Source organism: Coffea arabica, chromosome 11c (assembly GCF_036785885.1).
Source record: "Coffea arabica cultivar ET-39 chromosome 11c, Coffea Arabica ET-39 HiFi, whole genome shotgun sequence".
Taxonomy (NCBI): Eukaryota; Viridiplantae; Streptophyta; class Magnoliopsida; order Gentianales; family Rubiaceae; genus Coffea; species Coffea arabica.
Genome location: NC_092330.1, coordinates 5186603 through 5192075, shown reverse-complemented (window position 1 = coordinate 5192075; position 5473 = coordinate 5186603). Strand labels below are relative to the sequence as shown.

The window sequence follows — 5473 nt, the reverse complement described above, 5'->3', positions numbered from 1 at the left end:
TTTTCATTCTCAACTTCTAATATGTTCTTATTTCTTAGGAGGCCAGGTATCACTACAAGAAAAATTACTTTTAATTACACATGTATTATGATGTTTTTAATTAAATGTCATAATAAGGTCTTAACATGACATTGGATAGGGATTGTCATGCAATTAAAAAGATGCCAAAAGAAAATAAAACTGCGTCGTATCACTCTTAATTACTAAGGAAAAAAGGAAATTAAACTAAATTCTAAGAATAAGAATTGGTGCTATGCTTTAGTGATTTAGTATTTTTAGCCAAAATTTCACTCCTCTTCTCTCACTCATCATTATCACTCTACTCCTCACCAATTACTTCTACTCCACCCCTCATTAGCCAAAATTTTCATTTGTATACTCGCCCTATTTTGGTTTTTCTCATTCTAGGTTATATTGCAGTCTTATCAATTTGGTAACTTATCAAGGAGGAGGCAACTAAGGCTTATCCCATAAATAGAGGTATGATTATTAAGATGTTTAATTATTTTATTGAATATTATGGCTTGGATTTTTTGTTAACATCAGAGTTGTTCTCTTTTCTTCTATTTTAAAGAGGAAAATTTAACTTCAAGGCCACAAACACATCTCTAATTCTGTCTAAAAGATACAAAAAGAAATGATTCCAAGAGGAAACATCAGTGACTCCATCGAGAATTTCTGCTCGCCACAACTGTAATCACCATAATTTTTAAAGATTCCCATATAGAGCTATATTATCCTTATTCCTAACTCTAATTTTTCTTGATTTTATCTAAAACTTGAGTAGTTAGAATATTTGTGATATTTATTTCTTACTATCTCATATCTTGGAAAACTATTATGTCCGTTTCTTATGGATATTTTTAATCTTGTGTACATGGGAGGACAATAGTTGGCTTTCTCATTATTTTTGGTGAAAATTTTCAGTTCTTGACTATTCAATTGGTATGGAGTTTTGGACTGAGTTTTTTTTTTTCATTCTCACACTACAAACTTCTATTAGTCACCTCCCAAGTGATATCTTTTTTTACATGCAGCATCAGTCGGATATTACTATATTATATTTAGACTGATCTTAAGATGGCACAAGGCACTAGATGTACCCGTGGTAAAAAATCCCTAATTACAAGTAAAATGTAATAAAGAGTTCACACTCCTAACTACTAATTGACTACTACTAATTATTAATTAGTGGCCAAGCAAAATAGCTAAGAATCCTAGCGGCCAATTAATAATTACTAATTAATTACTCCTAGAGCTAAAAATCTAGTGGCTAACACAAAAGAGTTAATAATTCTAGTGATCAGTTGATAACTACTAATTAGTTACTCCTCTTGTAACTGTGGACTTGGAGGCTTGTGCTTTGAACATGGGTTTGGAGGTTTCAATGTGTCATCTTCATAGTGACTATAATAGCATGGATCAAATGCAACTCCTCCCGTTTCATGCTGACGATTACAGACATGCGTATCCATCCGTAATCTTTCAAAGAAATTGCCGCAGAGGCTGCACTGATTCAATTTTTCAAGATTTATTTTTATCTATTCTTCCAGGATCGATGATGTTCATCCAGAACCCTCATATGCTTCTTCGGTAAATTAATGTAATAATGCCTCATCAGTTTCTCAAGGGAAGGACTACACTGATAAATACAATGATAACATTGAAATGTGTGAGTCAAATTTAAAATAGGAAAAAGAAACATTGACTATTATACATATTGAAGTTTTATGTTTTATTTCAACCAATTGATTTCTACCTTAATATTGTAAAATTGCATTTGCTATTAAATATTGTTTAGGTCCATATAATAAATATACGTTAACTACACATTAGTGCATATTTAATTTTATAAATTGAAATCTCTTAATAAGTATTGGTTGAAAATCAATGATCTAATTAACATGATTCATCGTGATCATGTACATGTATTTAACATAATTAAGTTGTCTAACTTTTAACCTCATATATGCATTAGTTATATTTTAAAAACTTTTGAACTATTCCAAATTTAGAATTGCCTAGAATTTTTGAAAATCTAAATTTTTAATACTACATTGGGCCTATTTGGGAGGTGTACTTTTTGGATATTTATCTAAAATTTTAATGTAGCATACTATCAAATTTTTTATAAAAAAAACTTGTGAATGACGTGTTTTTTTTAAAAAATTTTACTATACAATTTTTTAGATTTTTCTATTTTTTTTGTATTTGTTTAAAAGAACAAATGAAACAGAAAGATTGTTTGATAGAGAAAGTGGTTTTTTTTATAAAATTTATGCACAAAAGTGATTTACAATTGCTCCTTTCTAAACTTGATTCATAAAATTGGTGTAGCACTAAAATATTTTAGCATTGTTCTACATAAGATTTTTTCTTTTCATTCTCAAACATCTATAAAGACTCAATTAAATATGTCAAAAAATACATCAATTCAACAATAAAAGAAAATGTAATTAAGTCTCGTACATGATTCTAAAGATGTGTTGTCTAATTGAACTACTCATTTCGATGTATACACATATGATCAGTCATTGCTTAACGATCAAACACTTGCTTGGGTGTAGTTGTCCAGGAGCTCATATTGGACTAGAACTAACTACTGATCATTTTATTGTTGTTATGTCTAGACCAGATGAGAGAAGCGTTCCTGGCAACACCATTGCTGTTCATGCAGAGAAGCTATTTACTGGCTTGACAACTTTTGGAGGAGCTTTTTTGTCCAAGTTTGAGTGTTCCCAAATGCCACATCCTCTGCTTGAACATATTACTTTTGTGGACACTCCTGGGGTTTTGTCTGGGAAAAAGTCCTGGGGTTTTGTCTGGGGAAAAGCATTGGACACAGCATAGTTATGATTTTACCGGTGTTATCTCACGGTTTGCTACAAAATGTGATATCATACTCCTGCTTTTTGTCCCACACAAACTAGATATCGATGATGAATTTAAACATGTCATCTCGTCTTTACGTGGTAATGATGACAAGATATGTGTTGTTTTAAACAAAGCTGACCAAGTAGACATGCAGTAATTGATGAGAGTATATGATGTATTAATGTGGTCCCTTGGGAAAATTTTGAATACCCCAAAGGTGCTGCGTGTCTATATTGGCTCGTTCAATGACAAGCCAGTTAATGAAGAAGCAGTAGGTCCAATTGGAAAGGATCTTTTTGAGAAAGAGCAAGATAACCTTCTCGTGGACTTGATGGACATTCCTAAAAAAGCTTGTGACCAACGGATCAATGAGTTGGTTAAACGTGCACGAGTTGCTAAAATCCATGCTTACATAATGAGCCATCTCAAAAAGGAGATGCCTTCATTGATGGGCAAAGCCAAAACTCAGCAGCGACTGATTGATAATCTGGAGGATGTATTCTCAAAGGTCCAAAGAGAGTTTCATCTACCAGTAGGGGATTTTTGAAGTGTGGAGCACTTTAGGGAGGTCCTAAAAAGTGGGTACAAAATTGATGATTTTGAGAAGATGAAACCTAAGCTGATTCAGGCTGTGGACGATATGTTAGGTTATGACATTCCAGAGCTCCTGAGAAACTTTAGGAATCCTTACGAGTAATATTGTGGGCAATTAAATTTTTCTTCAAGAAGTCTTGAAATGTAAAACTTGCCGCTGCTTAGCGTCATAGCACATATCTGCAAAATCGAACTAGTCATGTTATACTATTTCTATCTTAAATTCTAGCGTTATATTATAAGTACATATTTGGTTCCATCCGTGATTTTAAGTACATTTCTATCTTAACATTACGTATCCATCCGTGATTTTTCAAAGAGATTGCCGCAGAGACTACACTAATTCAATTTTTTGAGGTTTTTTTTATCTATTCTTTCCGGATCCGTAATGTTCATCCAAAACCCTCATATGTTTTTTTGGTAAATCAATGTAATAATGCCTCATCAATTTTCTCAACGAAAGGACTATACTGATAAAGGCAATGATAACATTGAAATGTGTGAGTCAAATTTAGAATAGGAAAAAGAAACACCGATAATTATGCATATTGAAGTGTTATGTTTTATTTCAACCAATTCATTTCTACCTTAATATTGTAAAAATGCAATTGCTATTAAATATTGTTTAGTTTTATATAATAAATATACATTAACTACACATTAGTGAATATGTGACGCCGCCACCTCTCCCTAGAGCGAACCCTAAGGTATCAGCGGGACGCTTGCCCAATTCTCGTCAAGGCTCACGTATTCGTTTAAGGTAAATATAGAGTCACGAAACATTCAACAATTAAATGAGAAGTATTTCGAATACACATGTCACAACTTCTAAGGTAAATGTTATCATTGCAATCCATCATTCAGAAGTAACAAAATTACACTTTTAAGAGTCACCAAAAGTTAATACAAAAATACTAACTTCCACCAAATCGCTAGTGTAGGTCCTCCAATCCACCTCCAAAACTTGTTAAGAAAAACAAATTTAATGGAATGAGCGAACGTTCAGTAAGGGCAAAAAAACAAATAAGCAAGCACTTAACACCAATCAATCAAATAACGTGTTTAATAGCAACTTTAAACATGACAATTTATTCAAGTGCACAAATAGGAATTTAACACACAAGGAGGATACAGGAACTCTCAAGATCTATTTTTACATCCCGATCAAGTTGAGACAATTGGGGTTGACCCTCTGTCAACCCAAATAATAACACGATTGTAGTGCTCCACTTACTTCCCCCATCCACCTAACATCCATTCGGATCTGGAACCAAACATGTATAAAAAGGCGATACTATTCGAGTATGCCTAGCGAGATTTCAAAAGATCAAGTTATAATATTTCTCAAGGTTCACAAAACTTCTCGACCAAACCCTTGTTGGTTCGACTTACGAGTTAGCCAATGGATTGGGGTACTCCCCAGAAATATAAATGGTCAATGAGACATCGCTCCAATCGAATTAGAATTGTTTATAACTCTGTGTCGGTATGAGAGACACCTCCCACCGGAATAGGGTGTGGTACATACTTCCGTTCAGATGATCGATCATAGCACTGAATCGATATGAGAGGCACCTCCCACCCCGAATAAGGTGTGGTACATGCTTCAACTCGGTGCTTACGAGTTAAACTTTTTCATACACAAGTACAAGTCATATATATTCATTTAACAAGTATCATGTAATCAGGAGAAAGATAGGACGATGGTGATAAAAAAACTCTCGTCTCGGCAAGTTCATGTATCATGTATAATACTTGTACACATATCATTTCAAACATATAAGCATTTAACATGCACTTGACACTCACCACAAGTCAAGGGCAAAACAAGAGTGAAGCAAAAAGTTAAACGAGCTCTTCGGAGTTTTCGTGACCACCTAAGACATGTAGAATCACAATTACCTAGGTGCTCGACCAAAGTTAAGAAAAAAATATTTTCTCGCTACCCACTCTCAAGGTCACAAGTTTGAGTCAAGTTAAAGAAGTTTTTCTCACTAAATCGTTG

General features: G+C 33.5%; 1 pseudogene; it reads left to right on the top strand.

The window, feature by feature from the left end:
- The first annotated feature begins 2481 nt into the window (after positions 1-2481).
- On the top strand, positions 2482-3571 carry LOC113715856 (EH domain-containing protein 2-like; annotated as a pseudogene).
- The last annotated feature ends 1902 nt before the right edge of the window (positions 3572-5473 follow it).